Genomic DNA, 22,419 nt, shown 5'->3' on the forward strand with positions numbered 1-22,419 from the left:
CAGGTTTCATAGGTATAAAGTGGCCAGGAGCTGGGGCTGAGGCTGGCTTGGGAAAGCATGTAGACCTGTGGGTAGCCCCTTGGGATCCATTGGGTGATCGGTCACCCTGGATGTGGAGGGTGCTGATCTTTAATGAGCACCTTTGGTGTAAGAGTGAAGAGGTCAGCTGTCAAAATAGAGTCTCTGGTGATGAATACATGTGTGATTTTCCTACTGCTGCTTAACTTCAGGGATTACCCCAGTCCTTTCAGTCCTAGTTGCCTTTTTACCTTGTGAAACTCAGAATCTTCACCATGCTGAGAAGCACCTTCTACTTCTGCAGCAAACTTATGTCCTGGTGAAAGCTGCTGAGAGGAAAACGCAATAGCAAGTGTTAAGCAGGAAGGTCGTTTGGCAGCAGGCTTGCGCAGGGATAAATCCTCCATCCCGCCATGCTTTACAGCATTACGGGTTTCTGAGCATTCTCCTGGGAGCCAGACTGCCGTTTGTCAGCATTTACACCAGTGCGAACAGCGACGGCTGCCTTCAGGAATGCTGATCAGCCCCCAGTCTGCTCCTCACCCAATGCGCGGGGGAATCTGTCCTTGCTGTCACTCAGGATAATGATACCCCGCCGGCAGAGCACGAGGCCACAGCGTGCCCTAATCTCCTCCAGAGCTGCCTTTCCCAGCTGGGACTCCCAATTTTAGTTGTTCAGGCGGTAGATGGAGGCTGCAATTGAACTGAGCCACCAAGTGGGCTGCAGGGTCTTTTTGACTTGAAATAACATTGGCTTTAGCAGGGCTAAGCCCTAAGGGCATCATCTCATAAATCAGGTTTGCTTTAACTTGGGCCACCTACTCCCCTTTTAAAAGCTTTCTTATTTATCGTGGATGAAAAATTTATTCCCAAACTGGGGGGTTAGCACAGTGGATATTTAACTGTAAATGTATATCTGTAATTAGAACTTAGCTTGCGGATGCAAAATTCTGTATCTTGTGGTTTTTTTGAAAGCACACATCTTAAACTACAGCCTTGCCCTTCAGAAATACTATTCCACGTGCTTAAAGGTCTGAATGACCTTTTAATCAGACATTGCACCTTTCCTTCCAGCCGATATGACAACGTCTGACAGTAACTCAACCTGATGTTGTGAGGAAATAAATAAAGGCCATTGCAGCCTCTATGCCTTTAAATCTGTCTAGCTAGCTGTGGTTTTTTTGTGTTTAGGTAGATGGACCCATGGAGGAGCATTACATTTAGTTTTCAGGCAAAGACAATATATTGAGTTCAATGCATTTGCATGTCTGGCTGCTCTTTTGAGAACAATTTAGGCGTGTGATTGCTTCCTACCACTCTGAACTCAAGCCTTTCCTGCAGCCGACCTCCTTATGAATTATGAATCCACATCCCTGGCTGGAGCTCAGCAGCCATCTTACAGCCTGTGCTGACCTGGGGCTATCCTCAGTGTTCCTGAACAGCTGCTCATGCTGCAGGTTGTGGTGGGGGCTGATGAGGCTGGCCAAGGAAATTCTTACCACTGAGGGCAGGTGTATCTACAAAGCAGCCCACTGCCTGTGGGAGCTGGTGTTCAGATGATCTGTGGAACGCCAGCCCTTGTGGAGAGGGGCTGGGTTCTGGGTAGTGTGGGTTGGGCTGCTGCTCCATGGGCACACGGGATAGATGTAGTGGTAGCACAGACCCTGCTCAGACAAGTTGGTATTTGTATACCTGGTCAGCTATACCAGCAAGTCTTGTGTCCCAGGGTTTTGCTTTTAGGGTAATCTCCTGTGCTGCGATGCTGTTTCCCATTAGTGATTCTGTATGTCAGTATGTAAGGTATAGTATACTGTGTGTTAAGCTGTGAAAGGAATTGGCCTGTACTCAGATGCATGTGAGACACCCAAATGCAGGTGGATACCATTCTGTGGGGACAGCAAGTGGGGGGAGGAGGGAGGTCAGCAGCCCTGAAGGCAAACTATGATGTGAGGCCAGGGCCCAGCACATGTGCAGAAGCAAGCGGGTGGGCAGCCTGGGCAGCCCCACTGGTCAGTGTCAGTTGGTGTTTCCCTCCCTCACACCAAGTCAAGGTTGTGCTTCAACTGAAATGTGGAATGAGAGGAGGTAGAGCAATGCCTCTGTTATGCCCTTGTCCAGAGAAGTGCTCCTGCCAAAACACTTGCCTGACTGGCAAGCAATCCACCTGTCTGCAGCCAACAGGCCATCCCCCTGTGCCGTGTTGCAGCTGGGCAGGGTTGTGTGGTTATTCCAAAAGCACTGTCTGTTTCCCAGGAGATGTTTTTGATATTGTTGTTCACACATCTATGACTACCTTGCTCAGCTAACTAAGGAGACTGCACGCTAGGGGTGTTACATACTGCCTAAGACGTGTCACGTGTGACCCTGTAATGGTGTGCTTGGAGAAGGGATGTTTCTATGAATTGTCAAGCTTTGTGAGGCATTGTGCTGTTCCTAGATAACTGAGGGTATGCCTGAAATGTACAGGGAAAGAACAAAGAGAAGAAATCAAGTGTTGTAATGCCACAAAAGAAAGCTTAACTTGTTTTCTTGCTTTTTTTTTAGAGAACACCTGTTCCCAGCGCTGAAGCATTCCGATGGTTCTTTTAAGCAGTAGTGTATCTTATTTTCAAGGCAGTCCGAAGTGAATGGCAAGCTAAAGTCTTGTTTTAAGAAACTGCTTAGTCTACCACTGAAGAATATACTCAGATACTATTTTCATTTCTGTATAGGGGTTTCCTCAAAAGCAAAAGACAAAAATCTGGGAGCCTGGGGAATTGGCCAGCTTATTCACATTCAGTACTCTGATTCTTTCTTTGATGTAACTTAGCTATACTAGTGAAGTTGTTGTCTATTTTTAAAGTGGCTGTAAAAAAAAAAACAAAAAACCAAAAAAAACCAAAACACAAAAAAACACAAAAAAAAAAAAACCCACAAAAAAACAAAAAAAGTTTGGGTAAACCCCTGCTATAAAGTCATGTATCTTTGAAAAGTAACATATCTATACTTCATTTTCAAATATATGTGTTTCGGTACTGTAAACTGTACAGATAGCCGCTTGTATTTTGTGTGTTTAGACACAAGGAGACAATCATGTCTGAGCATCTATGGAGATTAATGGTTTGTACACAATGGTGTGGTTCTGCGAGTTAAATCCGGAGCAATAAATCCTAGCTTTAAATATTATTTTGCTAGTTGTTTAGCAGCAGCAGCAACAGCAAGCACTGTTTTACCATGCATCCTTCCATAGAGACTTGATATCAAGTTTTGCAAAATAAAACGATTGTGACGCATCTAGCAATTACCTTCCGTCGTGGTGTTGTAAGAGGGGAAAGCATAAAATGTAAGATTAATCTTTCACGCACTATATTAGAGTAGTGGTTAATGCACTTGCCTTGCTTCCAAAGGAGCTTTACATAGGGGTATCCATCCAAAAATGCTGTATGGTGTTTGACCCACTTTTCACTGTGTTCTAAGGCGAAGTGCCCAGCCTATGTGGATGTGTGTAGAGTTTGTTCTAAGATGCAAAATGAAGTGAGCACGAGCCCTTAGTATAAGACTCGGCATCATTGCCCTCTGTGTACGGGTTCTTATGTAAAGTCTTTGGTTAGTGGAGTAAAGGTTTTGTAAAGTTGAATGCAATATTTTTGGTCCAAGAAGAGCTCTTCATGGTTGAGTTTTGACCATTGGACTGGTTTGGGTCTCACTTGCAGTTGTATTTATTTGAGAACCTGCCTATTTTTGCGGTATGAAACTGAATTTAAAAATACTACAGTAACAAAGACCTGTTCTCCCTACATGGTCCTTGGTCCACTGATGTCGGCTTTGCCAAACTACTGCTCCCTTAGGCCCTGAGCAGAGTGCTCTGCTGCTCTCCTACCTGCTCTGTCTGCATGGAGGAAATGGCTGGGAAAAATAAGGATACTGAAACTTAGCGATACTTAACACTGGTTGACCATCACTTCTTATTGCTCGGTATGACAAAACCATACCATTCATGAGTGAAAAGGCCATCCCATAAAAGTAACTGAATTCCATTGTGCCACAGTTGATAGGTTTATCGCTTTATACAAAGCAAGACTACCAGTAGCTTCACAGAGCAGGTGCTGGGCATGGAAATAACTGATAAGAGGTGCACAGCCCACCCACATCTTCTCTCATTTCAGCTGTTTCTTCGTGAATGTTCTCAGTACTCCAGCCTGTGGTCCCCAGTCACCCTCATGAGGTGGAGCACATGGGGTGGTGGGGAGCATGGCAATGCAGGGCCTGTGTGGGTGAGGGGATGCTGGCTTTGGCAGGGCAGGGGAGTCTTGGGAGCCAAGGTCCTCCAGGAGGAGCCTCCTGAGGTCACCCACTTGTGTCAGCAGGGTTGGGCTGGGCAGCGGTGGGTCATTGTATCTGGAGGAGCATAGCTGAATGGATGGTGGACGCACAGGCCTACGTCTTTGCGTGCATGACTTTGGAAATGGAGTGTTACTCTCAAAGTGCTTCTGTCTCAGTGCCACTCCCTTTTGTTTATAAGGGGTCATCAGTTGGATAACCACACAGTGAGGTTTACGTCTGTTCTTACATCAACTGTGTACAGATTTCTCTTTGTGTTTGAGACTTTTTGGTTAGGGCCTCTGTTGTTGACCGCTTGACCAACACAAGCTCTATAAGGTCTTCTCTACCAAAATGCTGATTGATTTATCAACCGAAGCCTTATTTGCACATCTGGCTGGTAAGCTTACCTTGCTTTTTGGAAAATCGTGATTGTTCTTAAAGAAGTAGAGACAAGATTAAATTCAGGCTACATTAGGTGTACAAAGAATATTCATAGCAATGTACTTACTGTCTAATACCCTAATGTTGCATGTCTTGATGTGCTTTCTTTTTTTTGTTTTGTCGTTTTGTTTTAAAGAACTGATGGATCTGTATATTGTAATTGTGGTGTTTTACATGTCAATTCAAAATGGTTAAAAAAACAAACAAACAAGCAAACCTGTTAATTACTGAAAAAGATCAAGAGTTGATTTTTCTTTGGTTTCCCCACGTGTCTTTCATTTTGGATATTGTTCCTTTACACCATCGCAATTTTAGATTTGGGGAAAACAGTGTTTCTGAGATGTAGTACTCATAGAGCATTTTGGTTTGGGATGTTTGAAGAAGGAAATCTCTTTGCTGGCCTTCCGCCTTCCCTGTTGTATACATATTTGTAAAATGTTTTTGTTTTTTTTTTTTCCCAAGTTCTCAAGACCTAATCTGTGCTTTTCTCAAAGTCCAAAAACATTTTTCAGTATGAAAATTTGTATTCTTCTATGTCTTTCATTCACACGGCAAAAAAAAAAGAAAAAGAAAAAAAAGAGTAAGAAGTTGTAAAAGAAAAGCAGAACACAATTTCACAGTCTTCTAGGTATGAACACTAAGCCTAATGGAAGCATTGTTGGCATACCCCAGATAAATGTAGGAAAAATGGTAAGTCTGAACGGGAGGAACACATAACCATTCTGTAAATTAATAACAGACCCCCCCTAAGAGGGGAAATGCTCTCTTTTGTGCAGAACCCCTGGTATGTAAGTCATGCAATTAATGTTAAAGCATATCAAGTCTTTAAATGGGCTATATCTGTAATCAAATAATGAAGAAAGAAAGTAGTTAAATGAACATACCATTCAGGGTCGAATACACTCAGCAAAAAGCAGTAGTGGGTCTTTGATCATGGTTAGATGCATAGTGATATCAAACAGTGGATTCTCATGTAACGGCTAAATGTTTCAGATTTTGTTTTTATTAAATTTGGCAGTTTCACGCTGAGCTCTACTGTATTCTTAGTGAATAAAAGACAGCTCCTATGTTAGAAAGTACTCCATTTTCACAATTGCAGGGAACTAGGAGGTTTTTTTTCAGAAACACGAGCCACAGAAATGTACTCCTTTCACAGTGTTCTCCTATTTCTGAACTGTGCAGTTATCTATTAAATTTTCTAATAGATATTTGTGTAAGGTGTATGTATGCTTGTGCAATTATGGAAAAAAAAAATCAGTTTTGGAAAACAGTGTATTTATGAAAAAAAAAAATTACTTATGGGGCATGTACAAAACTGTATAAAAACATTCAATTTGCCCAGTAAAGTTGTTTTTGTGATATTTCTGTGTTGTTGAATAAAGGACTTTAGTATTCAAAATATCTCTCTTTTTCCATAAACAGGTTTTGTTTGTGGGATCTAAAGCAATGACAACCTCTTTTAAAAAAGAATCCTCAAAATGATGAAGAGGGTCAAAAAGCTGACCTCAGTCGGGCGCTTGGGAATGAATGCTTATGAAGTGACGGTGCAGTAGCTGTACAACTAATTCCTTCGCAATTGGCAGTCGTTGGAAACCCCATAAGTTGTGTACCTGCAGGTGACGTTGTGCTCTGGATTGTTTAAGACAGCAGAAAAATAATACCACCTTTGTAAGAATAGGGGTATGATGCTGAGTTGCGGAGGCTATGAAAAGTGGAGTTAGAAGGGAACAGATTGCAGAAAAGCCTTCAGCCCTTTGGGGCAGACCTCTGTTGTATAATTGAGGTGAACTGGTGGGAGTGATGTGACGAGTTAGCAGTCAGTTTCATAGGGAAGAGCGTATGATGGTGAATTCTCATCTGCAACTCTTGCAGCAGACCATAGACCCGATGGTGGATTGTCACATCAGTGCTGGACATTTGGGATTGTGAGCATGGCTTGTGTGAGAACGACAGCAATATCCTTCTCTTTGTTTTTCTGCTTCTCAGTTTGAAGTTCTGTTCTTTGCCTGCTATACCTAGGAAATAGTTTCTCCTTTCCATTTTCTTCATTTGTGCTACAGACAGGATATCAGTGGGCTGGAGAGTGTGTGGCTGAGTGGGTAGCATGTCCCCTGATTGTCATGAAGCTTGGAATGTCATTGCTTTGCCATTACACCTCACATGAACGTAACATCAGCTCACAGTGCCAGTGCAGGACTGTGAGAAGGGTAGAAAGAAGAGGTAGGTTCCTTGTGCTGCAAGGTTCTTTTGATGCCAGCTGATTTTCTGGGGAGCCTCGGAGTATCCTTTTGGTTTTTAGAGAAAGCGACAAAACAAAGAGGAACAAAGGTGTATTTTCCCTTGATCCCATCTTCTCTCATCAAAATCCATAAGGATATATACTCTTGTGAGACCCAGACCCCTCATTAGACAGCACCAGGAGTGAGCCTTGAGTTGTTTGAAGAGGGGGCTGCCAAGTTGCTCAGGCACAATCAGTGATCTCTCTGGGTTAGATACAGAATTCACAGGGAGGAAATGTGCTAATTTCATGAGATGGTCGATTTGGAAGCAGGAAAAGGTCTCTGAGTTCCTATTCCTTTAATGCTTTCTCTTTCAACTTCTTTCCCCCCGGAGTATTGTTTTATACTAGTCTGAATGAAAAATATCCCTCAGCTCCAGAGAAAAACTCACCCCAGATATGAACCCTGCAGTTTAAAACTACCTCTAGCTTTTTATAGCTTTTGTTTTTTAATTAAAAAAAAAAAAAATCTTAAAAAAAAAACATACCACCAAACCCAAACAACGAGTAGGTAGTTCTTCAAAGCCAAAACTGACAAACTCATTAGTGAAGCTATTAAGAGGAAGGAAAATATTCTTTTGCAAGAAGCTCAATTCTTCTAGGCTGTGCTGGACTCAATTTGTTTTTGCCACTAGCCATTTCAGCTCTCTCTGATATTTCTCCAAGGAGCAAGTCTGAAATTATGAATGGCCTAGCGGTATGAGGCCACATGCTTTCTGGGAGATCCAGTCCTCTCTGGATTCCCACGGGCTTTGCTAGATAACTTGTGAAATTGGAGGAAGTTGCTGTAAGGATTTACTTGGTCGCCAGCATGTGGTGGGCGTGGGTAGATGGCCCTAAAATCAAAGAAACACATCATCTCAGTAGGAAATACAATGAAGTTGAGGCCACTGGACCTATCTGAGAAAGGAAAGGTGAAGTTCAGTGTGAGCTTAGCTATCAGAATCTCTTCCCACCATTGCCTTGATTCTCTTTACCATTTGGCTTTTAGGATTGATGTGTCTGGCTGGGTAGCAGGAACCTGCAGAATGGAAGTTTTGCCTTAGAGTGAACGAAATGTGTGTAGTAATCTTGTAACAAAATAAGTCTGTGCCGCCTAAAGAAGCTACAATGTTGAGGAAATAAAGGGTTCTGTTGTTCTAAGTTTTCAAACTGTGTGAAAGAGTTGTGGCATTATTCAATAAGCCAGAATAGTTTGTAATTCTACTGCCCATTCCCTGAAAAGAGGCTTTGGGGCATGAACCCCAATGGATTACTGGGTTTTGAAGATAGTTCTTAGTCTAAGCTGACTGCCCCATGAGAAGATTCCGTAACTGGGGTTCATCAGTCTGTGTAAGCCCTCTTTGCCTTGCTAAGTGCAGGATCTTTGCTATAAAGCAGTCAGAATACTTGTGGGTAGGTCGTCAGATGTTTCCATGTCAAACAGAGCCCAGACTAATTATTCAGAGTGGTTTTCCCCAGCTCTGTGCATAATGTGTCTAAGCATCCTCCAGCTGAGAACACCTTTCTTTCCTTACTCCTCCACATCTGCCCTCGTTACAGAGTTAATAGCAGTAGCCATCTGCACTTCTTCAGGCAAAATAAATAAATTGGAAGAAATCAAGGGCTGCTTTGCTAGACATTTTTCCTTGGGAGGAGAGAGAAAAGAACTAGTCCAGGTCTGAAGCTCCTGTTGCTGGCCCACCTCTCGTAATGTGGGTGCTCTCCTTTATAGCCTGTGATTGCCTTTGGCAATCAGATGCAGCCTTGAAGGAGGCTGGCATTAGGGTAAACATGGTCTGGGAGACAGGCAAACCTCCTGATCCTTCTGATTGCAGTGAAGGTGCTGGGGGCCTTGTAGGCAGAAAGAAGGCTTGAATATCAGGGTGGTGCCTAGAACAACTCAGCCCGCGTGTCTTGCAGAGATTCTGCTTTTGGCTGGGTGTCTGAACCATCAACCTCTGTGAGAAGTGTGCTTTGTCTCTTGTGTGCCTTCGTGTTGATGCTCATGCCTAGGGCTGGGTAGTTCTTGGCCAGCTGATATGTTGGCTGAGGATGTGTGGTTTAATGCAAAGCTGAAAAACTGGCATTCAAGATGGCTTTGGAAAATTAGTAGGGTAAATAACCTGGTCTAAAGGGATCTGCCACCCAGATTAGGAGCTGTGAACCTAATTATTGCTTTCTGATTCTCTCCTCTGACTTGTTTTGCCTTTTTGATCTGATTGTTTGCATTCCCAGACCTGATTTGCCTTTTTGATGCAATGCCATGTGACCTGCTGATTAATTTTTGTGAGCAACGTAACCTCCAACCTATGGCTGACTCGCTATATTTTTATGCTGTGCTCCATAAACATTCATTCATTTCTTATGATTACTGTGTGGAAACAGACTTTTACAGGCTAATAAACTTGGATTTGAACTGGACGAAGGGTTTTCTTGTGTTGATTCTTTCCTGTTGGTGAGAAAAAAAAAAAGAACGGAGAGGGGGAGGTGTGGCTTTTGGCTTGATATAACTGCAGTTCTCCCCACAGCTGCTCTACACAGCAGGCATGGCAATACCAGTGGCAATGCCTTGATTTCATTTGGTGGTAAGAGGTGCTCCCTGCATGAACTCAACCAAACTTTCAGGGCTGAGGGCTGGTGGAGAGGGGGAAGGGAAGTGGGGCTGCTCTAATTGCTCGCTGCGGCATCTCCTCTCCATAGCCCTGCTTTCTACATTGTGCTGACACGCGCAGAGCAGCCTCCAGCTGAGACCAATTAAGCAGTGCGTTCACTGCTGCCTGCCCGAGCTAGGCGATGCTCAAGGCTGCTTGCATGTCGTTGGGCAACCCCTCAACGTGAGGGGCTCTGGGTTGCATCCTCGCATGTTCACGGGGCCTGATGTGCCCCGGGCAGCGACACGTGGTGAACATCTGGTCCTCAGCCTCAGCCGGCTGGAAAATGCTGCTGGCGTTTCATTGAAATGAATTCTCACGTTGCAGCTGTTCGCTGTGTCCCTCGGGGGATGCGTGAGCTGGCAGCGGCTGGTAACCTGCTGAATGGTCCCTTCAAGGGGCTGTCTGGGGTGGGACATCACTTCTGCAGGCTGGAAGCAGGTGGCTGGATGCCTGCATATGGCTACATGCTGCCCACCGATGTGAAGGATTCCTCTGCCTGTATCAATCTGATGTATGGTACAAACATGCACAAAGATTGTGTTGTTAGGGTGGCTCAAACCACCACCACTGGCCAATGGGGTATGCATGATCTTGATGTTGCCGAAGGAAGTAGGCAGCAGCAGAGAGGTCCGGCTGAGCTGTGCAGTTGAGTGAGACAGGTCCTAAGCAGGCACCTTTTCAGGCACCAGCATCCCTACCTCTGTTTAACCACCCACCATGTTCCACACTGGAACAGGCTGCCCAGGGAGGTGGTGGAGTCTCCTTCTGTGGAGATATTCAAGATCCGACTGGACGCCGAGCTGTGCGACGTGGTGTAGGGAGCCTGCTTTCCAGGAGGGTTGGACTCGATGATCTCTAGAGGTCCCTTCTACCCCTACAATTCTGTTATTCTGTGATACTTTGCAGCCTCAAGCGAATTTCTAACAGGTCAGTTTAATGAAGCTTCCCTTAGCAGCATTGCTGTAGGATGCCCACCATTGCTTCCCACCTTACAAAAGATCATTATTACCGGAAAAGAGGTTTTCTGTTCAAGTGCTGATATTACCTATGCTGCACATCAATATTGCAGGATGGATACCTGTTTGGTGCCCCCTCCTTCTTCCAGGAGTTCGTCCAAGTCACTGCATTTCAGTTGCTGGAAGCAAATGGGGTAGGAGTAACATGCCAACTGGGGAGTTGCACAGCAGCCAGTGGAGGGTGACACCCGTGATATAAAGGGACATTCATTTGCCTTCAGGATGGAAGGGATGTGACACTTCTTGCCAAGTCCCATCTTTGTAGATTCAGGATGTGAGCCAGCAAGGCAGAGGTCATGGCAAAATGTCAGGCAGCTGTAGCACTTTGCATGTGCAGGCCTTTGCCCCAGTGCTGTGATGGCACAAGCATTGGGCATAAGAACAAGCATGGTGAGCAGTTGTTGCAATGCTTGTGCGGTTCTGTTCCCCTTAGCTCCAGTGGATCTGCTCCCATTTTGTACTTTGTTGAGATTTTGCACCACGAGAGTTACTCAGAAGTCAACACAACATGTCACAAGTCCTCCACAGCTTGCCTGTGCCACGTACTCTGCATGGGTTTCCAACATGCATTGGATTTGGAGACCTCTCTGAGAGCTGTAGGAGATCAGCATCTCTGATGTATCGGTACAGTGATGAATTTTAGAAATGGATGGAAAATATGGGGTCAGGTCAGTCTGAGTGGTTGTCTGCAGAGTTTGAAGCAAGGCCAGCTAGCTAAGGCTGACCATGAGCTGTGCTCCATAGAGAACTGGAATGCACTGCTCTGCTATGTGTGTAATTGAGGCAGGGAAGAGAAAGCAAGCTTGTTTCTTTTGAATCTGGCTTCTCAGGTACCTCAGAGCTGCAGGCAGGAGAGTAGATGGACCAGGAAGAGATGAATGAAGGACTCCATGCCTGGGAGATGACCTATGCTGACCATGGCCCCTCTCCAGGGGTTGAGGCCACATTTAGATCTCTTTCCCAGCCCTTCCTCTGCTCTGCCTGCCTGCAGTCTGGCCCTGGGAGCTGCTCTCTTTCCAGCTCTCCTGGAAACACAGAGCCTGCTGCCTGCTGAGACCCTCTCAACTCCTCTTTTCCCATCAGTAAATGCACGCAACCAGCACTTCGCGCCATTACACCTCCTTAGAGATGCAGAAAACACATGGGCTGTTTGTTTTCACATCTACCTACCTAATTGATGGGTTGAGAAAGGGGAGGCGGGAAGGGAACTTCAGCCCTATTAAACGGCAGGGAATTGCGTGCAGTAGATGAAGAGTGTTTGTATTGCAAACACCACCAGGAGCTGAGGCAGCCACCAGCCAAGCTCTCAGCATCCAGGACACAGCCGCGGTGGTGCCAAAGCCCTTAGTAAACATCTGTATTTTCAGGGTGTGGGGGATGGTCAATGCAGGCAGCGTGTCCAGGAGGGGTTCAGGCTGGAGGTGGCTGCCTTGCTTCTCAGCAGGGCTGTGCTCTGAAGAGAGTGGGAAAGAAAAATGCTGGGCTATGCGGCAGGTCTGTGACCTGCAGCACAATGAGAGCGCTGAAGGGTGGCAGGGCTCAGAGTGACCAAGGGGTGATGGCTCCCACTCATCATTGCCAGCACAGGGCTGGGCTCAGTCCGACAGCGCATTGAGCTGATTACCTCTCCCCTATTAAAAATGATAATCAAAAAAAGGGAAGAGCCTGAGGTCCTTCAGCGAGTTATCGCTTTCCCACACTGCGCATCTGTGTTCTGAGCTGAGACGGCTTCCCCTGTGCGCCGAGCTGGAAACAAAGGGGGAGTGGAAGCACCACCCGGCAGGGAAGGGCAAGGGGCCCAATGTTGCTCTGCGGTAAGAGATCAAAAGGGCCACTCTCAAAGAATGTCAAGTGATCACCCGGGCAGTACCAGTCCAAAATGGAGAGCAGTGCCATGGTGGGCTGCTGCCTCCATGGGAAGATGGGTGCACGCTGCAGTGACAGTGCTGCTGTGGGGTGGTGAGGCTGTGGGTCTCCCCACCCCCAGTCTGAGCAGTTTTCTGTCGATCATAAAAAACCAAAAACAAGCATGTTGTTCCCCAGGAACTCATCCATTAGCATACTCGCCCTAATACTTTAATCCCCATCATTGTTTATAATCAGGCTGCACGCAAGGTTACGCACGGCGCTGCCTGATTTATGAATATATATATTTTTCTGTTTTAATTGAAACGGCAACATTTAGGTTCCACCTTAACAGTGCACCTTAAAAGATTATCTCGGTTATTTCACAGGCACCGAGCCGGCACTAATAGTCCAAGGCAGATATTGAAAAGCAGCACAGGGCCAGGCAGATCTATTAGAAATTCCCATCCACGCGCCTCATACATATTGATTTCTGACACCAAGCAGCAGTGAAAGCCCCCGTGGGAATAATATATTTAGCAGGGTTCGCTGCGAGGAGGTCACAGAGTGCATACAGATTAGCTACAGAGGACTGAGGCACTAGTGTTGGAGCCAAATGCTAGATTTTATATCATTTTAATCTGAACTTTTATAATCCTTTTAGTTCTTCTTTCTCTGGCTGGCAGAGGGAAGGCTCTTCCGCATGGATCACGCATCTTCCTCCCTCCCCCCCAAACACTTTATTCCTCCCATAAATGTGCAAATGCTGTTGTAATGGGGAGGAAGGCACCTTTAGCATAAGCAGAAAAAGGCACCAGCAGATTTGTGTTTTATACACCATGCGTGTGCATGTATATATCCATACAGATAGATATAGATGTGCATGTGAACAGGTATCATAATGGTCATTCCAGCTGGAGAGATCTTTATTTGAAGGTTTCCTTTCATGGGTCATGTGTGTGTAAATCTCAGGCTCCAGCTTTAATGTGCAGGCATAAAGGGCTGCCAAAGACCCTCTTTTATTTTATTTTTATCCAAGAGCTTAATTGAGCAGAAGTCGCAGTTGTGCTGTTGAGCCTCGGAAAGCGATGACAGCAACAAAAAATACCTAAACAGCTTTAATTACCTTTCTGCGTATGCTGATGGGGAGGAAATGATGCCTGCTCGTTATGCGGCGAGGTGTTGTGACGGATCAGATGGAGGTGTCAGGAGGGAGCCAAGCAGGCGCTTGGGAGGCTGGAGCCATGCCAGCAGCACGGAGGGGAAGCTTGGGGTTGACACACTTTGACACCAGAATGAAATGCACTCTGACAACAAAGGAAACCAGGAGGTTTCAGCTAAACAGACACAAAAGCTTACTGGCGTCTTTGGGGTGATAGAAACACGGTGACTTCCATTTCTCGCTTTTTCTTTTTCTTTCCTTAGGAAAAGGGCCTTGTTATCGCTCTGCAATTAAAACCACCATGGGGACCCCCGCCTGTTGTGGGGTCAGCTCCTCCACTCTGTAGGATACATACAGCATCCTCTCTGGCTAGGAAAAGAAAACTCATTTTAGGCTTGTTTTCTACTTTGCAAAATCAAGTGAAACATCTTTCTCAAGCTATCAAGGTGCTTGATGTGTTATGAGAGGCTGCAGTAATTTTCTTTTTCCTTCCTTCTGCAGCTGTCTGGATGCTCATTTCTCTGCTTCATGGGGGTGGAGACCAGTGTGCTGCTTTAAAAAACCCCTGTGCATCACTTCTGCACTTCCCACAGACACTGAGATGCAACCCTATGGGCAATGAATGCTCCCACATCCCAGGGTGCCAAGCTGTAATTAGGCCTCTACTGACTGTCGAGGTGATCCAGCTACCAATGGTTGGGCCCATATAGGACCAAGAGGGTCATCCTCTGAACCCTAAGTTTCTGAAACTTGGCTGCTTTCCTTAGGCTCTTGAACAACTACTGTCTTGTTCTGGCTCTGTGAGACAATTGATGGTTTCACTGACTGCATTCAGCCACGTGTCACTGGTTTGGGGCAGTCCCCGTTAGCCCCACGCCCTCTCCCCAGAGGGCACATAAGCTTGTGGCACACCTAAGCTGAATGGTGTCAGAGCAGCTTTTGTTTCTTGCTGTCTGTTTGGTTTCTTGCTGTACTCCTGGCAGCGTGAGCAGGTCCTCACCAGGGCAAACAAGCCATTTTTCCATCTCTTGCTTCTGCAACTTAGTTTGTGATGCAAAAAGGCTGTGGTATTTCCACAGCAGATTTGATAAGCCAAAAGCCCAGAGTGACACTGTCACAGCACACCGTGGCCTAAACAAACAGCTGGACAAGCTTCCAAGAAATGCAGAGATAAAGGTGGGTTTGCCTTCCAGAAAATAAATAAACAAATAAATAAATAAAAAGTGAGAAATGCCATGAGATTGGAATTCTTTTTAAATCTATGTATTCTATGATATGCCATCAAAATTTAACATTTAACAGAAGTTGTGCCAGGCTGATCCAAGTGCTGGTATTTTGCAGAAGAGGTCAGCAGGAGCTGTACCTTCTCCATCTGGAAAATGCCACGCCTGTATTAGGCCTGTCCCACATTGTCGAGGATCGAAACCTGTCAGAAAACTCCCTCAGTACGTTTGGAAAGGTGCTGTTTGACCGCTGTCTGGGCGGTGTGACTGAGGAGCGGGGACCACGGCAGCCCTGAGGCTTACAAGCAGTGGGACAGGTGAGGGCACGCAGGCAGCCAGGCAGCACAGTGGGGCATGGGTCTTGTCCCAGTGAGGTAGGAGCTGATACGTTCCTCTTTTTATCTTTTCTGACATGGTGGCATGATGGCTGCCTCCTTGACCACACCTTGAGTGAGCAGTTTTTGCTAAGATGGACAAAGCTCCCCTGACGCTTGTATGAAGGTGACACTTATTTCCTATCCAGCACAACCGTTAATCTCAGATACAAACAGCCTGAGCGTTTCTGGCATCTAGATAGGATCTTCTAAGAACCACCTTCTTAACAGATGCTTTTAAAACTGGTGGGGACAGTCAATGTTATCTAACAGAACCAGCCTAGTTGTAGCTCCGCAGAAGCATATTCCAGTCTTTCAGGAGCATGCTTTGTGTGGGCGAGTTTCCTGCAATATATATACATTTTATCCCCATTCTATATGTTTATAGTGTAGACCTCAGGACTGCTTGAATCATCCCCCCAGTTAAAGTTATTATTATTATTAATTGTTATTTCAGGAAATGCTCTCCCCTTTGGATTTCTCCCCCTTCAAGAGGGAGTACCTTACAGACATTGTTAAAATCCCCCAAACTGAGAGTGGTGTCAGTGCCCAGGGATGTGACAAGCCGTGTTTTTGTGGTGGTGGAGCAGATGGGGCTCCCCACACACCCTGCTCCTCAGCCTGTGGCTTTGGAAGGGCTGTACCAGGGCCAGATTCACATCTGGCTTACGATTCAAAGTCTCGACATGCACGCCAGCTCCCTGCTGTTTATACAGCTGGGTTTTAACTCACGAAGCTTGTACAGGGCTTTGGTCTCATCATGTGGTAAAAAGCTGAGACTTGTTGGTATTTCTTTTGGCACACTACTCTACAGGCTGGGGTGTCTGAAATGGAGCAGTGCCAGTACTGAAGGAATACCCTGTCCAGTCAAGGATCCCACCCACTGTGGTTTCAAAACACCATGTTTTTTCATATTTTCATGTATGTATTTGTTATATATTTCTATTTTACATACATCAATGCATTTTCTATGCGTACTTGCACATATATATTAATTTTATTAAATGGTTCTACTAGAGGAAAAGGAAACATCTTGTTCCAATGAAGATATGCACGTCATCCTGTCTGTATCAACAACTCTAATCTGTAGGCATTTTCAGCTCAGACTTGGGAAAGTAATGAGAAATGGCGAAGGTTAACAGCTGAAGAGTTAACCCTGCTTCTGTTGGAAAGGGAATGCAATACGATGTAACCTGCCCAAGGTGGCTGTGGGTGTGCTAGAAAGGGGTGTCTGAGACAGCAAGCAAAGAAAAGAAGCAGATGTTATCATCAGGAAATACTTTGTTTAAAATGTGAAGCTAGTATAACATTACGTGGTTTCTGAACTGGGCTGTTTGGTAGGTGAAACCCTATGGGAAGCAGGGCTGGGGGAAGAGGAAGATAGATCAAGTAACTTAGCATTTCTTTTGAATAAATGATCTTGAAATCCGTGTACAAGCCACTCTACACAGAGAGTACAGATGGAAAATGTTGTAACAGAACAAGTAAACATAAAGTGGATGCATTCAGGTGCTTACAGTAGTCAGTGAGTAGAAAAGAAATGGCACTGAGCTTCAGGGTCAAAAAGAGAATGCCTAAAACATGAAATGATATGCAATATGTAAGAGGCATAAAGAAAAATATATATTCCACAGCTATCTTATGAAGGAATTGTAATGGCTCACAGTTCAATGAAGTGGGAAAGTTTGCAATAGGTGATGCTATGAAGGCAAAAGCAGCCTGTATCATTTTCATTTTGCTTCAGCCTTACCCACGTCACTATTGGTGAACAATTTTTGGATGATGGTATTCTCCTCAGCAAACAGGAGGTCAAATTTAGGGCGGAGGAAGAAGAAGGCAGGATACTTTCCATTAGGCTGGATGCAAGAGAGCTCACAGAAGGAGTCATTTAGCTGTTGGCAAGGCGATGTCATTGAGGACTTGTGGCAAGGAGGGGAGGCTCCTGTATTCTGGGAGAGGATGAGCAAAGTGCCTGTCTTTGGAAAAAGGCAAGCCAGGGAGCCAAGGAGCTATAGAACAGTCAGTCTACTTAGCGCATGGAAAAATGCTGGAAGAAATAATCAAACAAATTATTTATGAGCCTCCAGAATATAGTGCAGAGATAAGTAACAGCCAACAGGGATTTGTCAGGAACAAATCATGTCAAACTCACCTTATTTCCTCCTATGACAGGGCAATAAGCCTTGTGGAGAGGCAATGAATATCATATATCTTCACGTAGGGAGGCTTCTGGTGCCATCTCATGCAGCACTCTCCTACAGATGATAGGGAAAGGTGGCTTTTAGTATGCTATAGCAGGGGCAGAGGATCACCCCACCAGCCATCACCAGTGGTGCCCTGTGGTAGGACATGCTGAGTCTGCAGGGCCACCTCTGTGTCTGGGTGAATTGCTCAGGGATAGACCAGAGGTCAAGAGGCAGAGAGACCCAGAGCTCAAGGGAGGGCAGGGATTCTATGTGCTCATGGCCAGACTGGGTGAGAAGAGTTAGAGAAGGTGACTTGGTTGGATAAAGCAAAGTGTGAAGTGCTGCCCTGAGGTAGAAATGAATGGTATGCACCCTGGGCGAGGAACTGTTAGTTAAACAGGGGAACAAAAGGAAAAAGATCCTCTGGGTCTTGGGAGCATCTCAAGCTGCATGTGATGCATGGCTGCAGACACCTCACTAGGAGAAGAGAAGGGAGATCACAGGTGAGACAGGCTTTCTGCTCTGCTCAGCATGGCTGGGGCTCAGCTGGTGCTTTCTGCCTCATTTTGAGTACTGCTTTTCAAGAGAAATACAGATTAACCAGCGGAGAGCACTGAAGGGTGACGCAAGGCCAGGGGAACAAGTCCTGCAAGGGAGGACGGGGAGGTGGGGACTTATCTGGGCTAAATAAGGGACAGCTGGGGCACAACCTGCAAGTGGCCAAATGGTGCGTGCAGGGGGCTGATCCCCCCAGGGAGCAGAAAGGAGGCTCATTCCAGCCAGTTTTGTGCTGCGGTGGTTTTGTTTTCCCTAGGTTTTCCCTCAGCCTGGCCTTGGTGCTGCATGAGAATGCTCTTTGCAAAGCAGAGCAGGCATTTGGGATGCTCTGCTGCCGGCATGCCGAAATGAGACCCGTGCTAATCAGCGCAACGGGGAGATAATTAATTATTCCCCGTGCCTCCTCAATGGAAATGTTAGGAAGGAGGGCTGAACCATCCCCGCTGCCCTGCCTGTAATCCTCTGCCACGGCTGGCTTTATTGGCTCTGAGGGGAAAAGAGGCACATTTGCCTTCCTGCTGATAGCGCGTTAAGCACGCTCACTTCACAGGCGCGTGCGGATGAAAGTGTAATTGCATGGAAGGTGAATTGATTGCAATTAACCTTGGGACTTGGCCTCAGGCTGGGGTGTCCCACCTTCCTCCCCGGGAAAGTGCCGCCGGGGGCATCCCATGCGGCTGATGAATGTGTGCATTGTGGCACACAGCACATACGTTTCTGGAGAACGCGCATAAATCATGTAGGAAAACGCGTATTATGGCGAAATGATCAAATTAGAAATGAAGCGCATAAATCATGAGATTACACCGTTGAATTGTATCTGGAGACATAAATTATACAGTGAGATCCCAGGTTCACCGAGAGGTTCATGGCGTAATGAAATGGGGCTCACGTCGCTGGAGGAAAATGCTGCAGCGCCATGAAATGTACCCAGTCCGACCCCACGTGTATTTTCACATCTTCTGTCAAAAAGGATCACAACAATAGGGACAATAAGCCCCAAGGAAGCCTCCCCTGCCGAATCAAACAACGATTACACATTAAAAAGCATGTTCAGAAGATAAGTTTGTAAGGAAGATAAAAAGTCTCCAGCATGGCTGAGAGTCAGATGGACAAGCTGCTCTGAAAGCTGGTGACACATGGGCGAGCTGGAATAGCCATGCTGCTAAACATGAGAAGCAGGGGGCCGTGTGTGAGTGACTGTCCGATTTCCTATTGCCAGGGGCGTGGGGTGCTGGGGCTGCCGCCTGGAAGTGGGCTCTGCACAGGGCTGCCTGGAGGCTGCAGCCAAGCAATTGAGTGAGCAGGGAAGAGAAACTCCAGTTGATGGGCTGGGTGGCTGAGAGCCAGCAGAGTTCATGGGAAGGGAGGGGAAAGTGTTGCTGAATGCAGCTGTTCCATGCTTGACCATCTTCTGCTTTTTTCTTTCATTGTTTATTCTATAGCTGCTACCCGTGTTCCATAGGATAACCCATTTGTGAGCATCTCAGGAGATGCTCAGGCCCTGCAAGAGAAGTCTCCCTGCTAATTTATTCTCAGTGATCTTGGGATGGGGTTTGCATTGTGTGCAAACAAACACACCCTGAAGAGCTTGTGGACTGTGGGTCCCTGGGAGGAGAGGTGCCATACATAGCCTCCTACCCCAAGCAAGTTGGTTCAAAATAAAGAAATGGCATGGATGTAATCATTTTACTAGATGATCTATGCATTTTATTAGTTGAGACATGCATTTCACTACAGTAAACATGCTCAGCAGATGATCTGCACGTTGCTTTCTGGAATGCATGCGTTGCAGTAGAGCAGGTATGTGTGCGCAGGCTGGGTAACACCTGCTCTCTCCCAGCCAGGCTCACTGCTGCTGGTGGCCTCGTTATTTGCTTCTAATGACATTGGTTATCACAGCAGCATGCGTACTAGCTGTGGCCACAGGACTTATGATTGGTATCCGAGCCTTTATTTTAAAATCACTTCTCATCAATACATTCATTTTTATACGTGGAGCTTTATATAATTTGTTACATGTATTATTTCCCCGTACTGACCTATTTTGCTGTACCCTGCATCTATCACGGCAGATGCTGTTCTCCCCTTTGGAAAAAAAATGCTGCCTTTTACACTCCGCTATTCATTAATATGTGCAGAAGCTGCATTTACATGTATTTTTGCATTGTTTTATAATTTTTTCCCTCTACCTGGAAAGAAGTTCTGATTCTGAAGAGCATTGTGAAATCTGAGAGAAGCTGAATTAATTAGGCTCTCTGCTGATGCTACGCAGGGAGCAGTGCAGTTTACCCCGTATACATTCTCTGATTAATCCCATTCTCTCTCCCTCTCTCTCAACAAAAATAAATAAATAAATAAAAAATTAAGCATTTTCTAGCATGCCATTCGGGAGCAGCAGTTTTAAAGGAAACCATTTGTGATGGATCTAGTTCAGCACTGAAGCATAGCTCCAAACTGGGTCAGCCTGGAAAACTGAAGACCATCAGGAGACCTGAAGCATCCGTTCTCCACCAAGGAATAAACATTTGGGATTGGGTCCTTCGCAAGCAAAAGATAGAGCAGATCTCACCCTAGAACCGTCTAGGTTGGAAAAGACCTTTAGGATCACCCAGCCCAACCCTCAGGCCGATCAACACTAAGCCATGCTATGAGCAGCTCTGGGCATGTGTCATTGCAGGCTGAAGCACAGTGGGTTCAGGAGCAAACCCACTAAAGCTAATCTTTTCCATGCCTACGAGTGTGATGTGGAGCTGCCCGGTGCCTGCAGCATCCTGCTGGCTGCAGGGCTCAGCACAGAGCATGCCAGGAGCACCGGACTGCTAGTGCGATCACCACTCAGTAATACAACCCTGTCACTGATGGAAATACTGCAGGTCAGAAAGGTGGGAGACACTCTCATTTCTTCCTCGGAGAGCACTGCTCACTTATCTCCTTCTTCAGCTTTTCCCCCCATCCTATTTTATTCCAGGTTTGCAGGGTATGTCAGGATACCTGCCAAATATTTGCTGACTCAGGACTGTGATTTGTGTGCTGGCTCCTCCACATTCATCTGCTGACTGCAGATCTTTGTGTGTGCTCTGGGACAGGCTTTTTTAATTTTCTGCAAATTGCTGCATCCTTTTCAGATGTTTTTGCTACCATAGCATTATGGTTATGAAACGCGGTTCAAAGAACACTGGTAGGAAGAAGATAGACCGGGGCATTGCTTCTGCTTGCCAAACGCCTATAGGTTTTGAAAAATAATGAGAAGAAGGGGGGAAAATATTGGGTGATACAGATTGCACCACAAACCCCACATTGCTCTGATGTTTTGGTTATCAGCTGCAACTCTGGTCGGGGATAAATCAATCTGCAGCAGCTGCAGGCGAGGGAAATGTCCATCATCTCCAAAGGTTTACTGAAGCTGTGGAGAGATGGGGGAGGGGCACAGAGGGGATGGGCCCATAAAGTGATATCCTGACTTATCTTGCCACTTCGATCCATTCAGGTGCATACACACGATGCCTAAGGTTTGTGAATCTGATGTGCTCCTGCCTGCTCCCAATCTGTGAAAGTAATGCGGGCTGAAGGAGGTTGTGGTTGTCCAAATCCTGTTTGTTTGTTGCAGTCAACTGCTTCTTATTAGAGCATGATTTAATGTGCTTGGCAGCAGTAAAACCACCAGTTTTATGTTCTTTTAATCTCAAATGGAAGCTAAACTTGGTTTTCCGAAATGTTAAAACCAGCTGTGATCTAATATGAGGTTCTTGAAGGCGATAGAGCTGGGTGCTTCTCAGGGTAGAAAATCTCTAGTAATAACGTCCCAGATTTTTGAGATTAAGTATTTACAAAGGGAACAAAGGTTCTTCTAAAGCCATAAAAAGGATCTCATGTAAACTGTACTTGGTCTTCCTCTTCTTTATTTCTCACTTTTTTTTAACCTTATATACAGTTAATTTTGTAACATTTCTCCTGTGATTCCTCAAATAGCCCAAATTATTAGTCTGTTGCTCGTATTATTTTTGCTTTCATTCTGCCAGGAGCAGCCACAATTGGTTAATGATTATCTAAGATTTGTCACGGGACATCTTTCCTGCGAATGCATTTTCCATGCGTAATAATCACACCCCATCATAGACCTATGGCCACACAAGGCTTGAGCAGCACGCTCTGCGCATCCCTGTAATGGATGGCATTTTCATGCCAAATGATTTCAGAGCGCTATCAGTGCCAAATATATTCCTGGCTGTAAACGCTGTTTTTCCACTCGTGCATGTAAGCTCTGCTTTCCTTGCCATAAGTCGGTGTTTGGAATAGCTAATGACTGCTGCTGATGGTACATTTTAATATGTCTAGTGGGCCAAGACACTTATCAGGTGCTGCTTGCCTCCTCTTCCT

The 22,419-nt window shown here is 45.7% G+C and overlaps 1 long non-coding RNA gene across 1 annotated transcript in view; it reads left to right on the forward strand.

Moving 5' to 3' along the window:
* The window catches only part of LOC107313311, a 105,731-nt gene extending 96,289 nt beyond the window's left edge, over positions 1-9,442 (forward strand). The window contains exon 4 of the long non-coding RNA XR_001554916.2: positions 2,563-9,442. This is a non-coding gene — a long non-coding RNA (uncharacterized LOC107313311). The remainder of the gene's footprint in view (positions 1-2,562) is intronic.
* Positions 9,443-22,419: the final 12,977 nt, after the last annotated feature.

This window comes from Coturnix japonica, chromosome 4 (genome assembly GCF_001577835.2).
Source record: "Coturnix japonica isolate 7356 chromosome 4, Coturnix japonica 2.1, whole genome shotgun sequence".
Taxonomy (NCBI): Eukaryota; Metazoa; Chordata; class Aves; order Galliformes; family Phasianidae; genus Coturnix; species Coturnix japonica.